Source organism: Mastomys coucha, unplaced genomic scaffold, assembly GCF_008632895.1.
Source record: "Mastomys coucha isolate ucsf_1 unplaced genomic scaffold, UCSF_Mcou_1 pScaffold2, whole genome shotgun sequence".
Taxonomy (NCBI): domain Eukaryota; kingdom Metazoa; phylum Chordata; class Mammalia; order Rodentia; family Muridae; genus Mastomys; species Mastomys coucha.
In genome coordinates this window covers 3,705,002-3,706,006 of record NW_022196902.1, presented here as the reverse complement: position 1 = coordinate 3,706,006, position 1,005 = coordinate 3,705,002, and positions in this window count along the sequence as shown.

Genomic DNA, 1,005 nt, shown 5'->3' with positions numbered 1-1,005 from the left:
CAAAGCAAGGTTTATCTCAGAAAGGCAAGGCTTTCTATTCGCTTTTAAGTGACCAGTGCAATTCACTGCAGTAATGATAAAGAAACACTGAAGAACCAATTGCCAGAGGTAAAAAACGCATTTGATACAGGTCAGCACACACTCATGCTCTAAAGAAACCTAAAAGCTTACTGAAAATTAATAACAATAGAAATTGTGTTGGATACAGGTAGTTGTATTGGTTATTTTTCTACTGCTGTGAAGAGACACCATGACTGAGGCAACTTATAAAAGAAAGCATTTAATTGGGGCCTGCTTACAGTTTCAGAGGGTTAGTCCATGACCATCATCATGGGGAGGAGCCCAGCAAACAGGCAGACTGAAGCAGTAGTTAAGAGCTTACATCCTGATCCCCAAGTTGGACAGAGTAAAACTGGGCCTGGTGTGGTCTTTGAAACCACAGAGCCCACCTCAACTTATTCCAGAAAGGCCATACCTCCTAATCCTTCCCAAACAGTTCTATCAATATATGGGGCCATTCTCATTCAAACTGCCACAGTAAGTAAAACCTGTTAACACCAAATTAATGAAGATAGAATGAAGACTTCCCCTTTAAGGTGGAAGGGAGGAGAAAAATGCTTGCTTCACTCATTTCTGCTTTGTATTGAATTAGGTTATTTACTCAACATAAGAAAGTAAGAAAATACAAAGAATGGGAAGACAGAATACTGCATGGCCAAGCATTACGATTACCTATCTGCTTCAGGCTCTGTACAACATCACTGTCTACCTCTGATCCTTTAAACATCACTGGGTTGTGTGGTCCTGTTGGCACTGTAGTTTGCATGGCAATCTAGGTGTTGCAGAATGTGTTCCTGCTCTGGCTTCAATAAGCATTGAAATAGTACAGTAAAAAATGTGAAATGGTGTTTCAGATATGGTATATGCTACCTTCAAAATCCAAAGGCACTCAGTACGTGTTGTGTATCTTTCTTAGTTTTTTGGTTTTTTTTTTTTTTTTTTTTT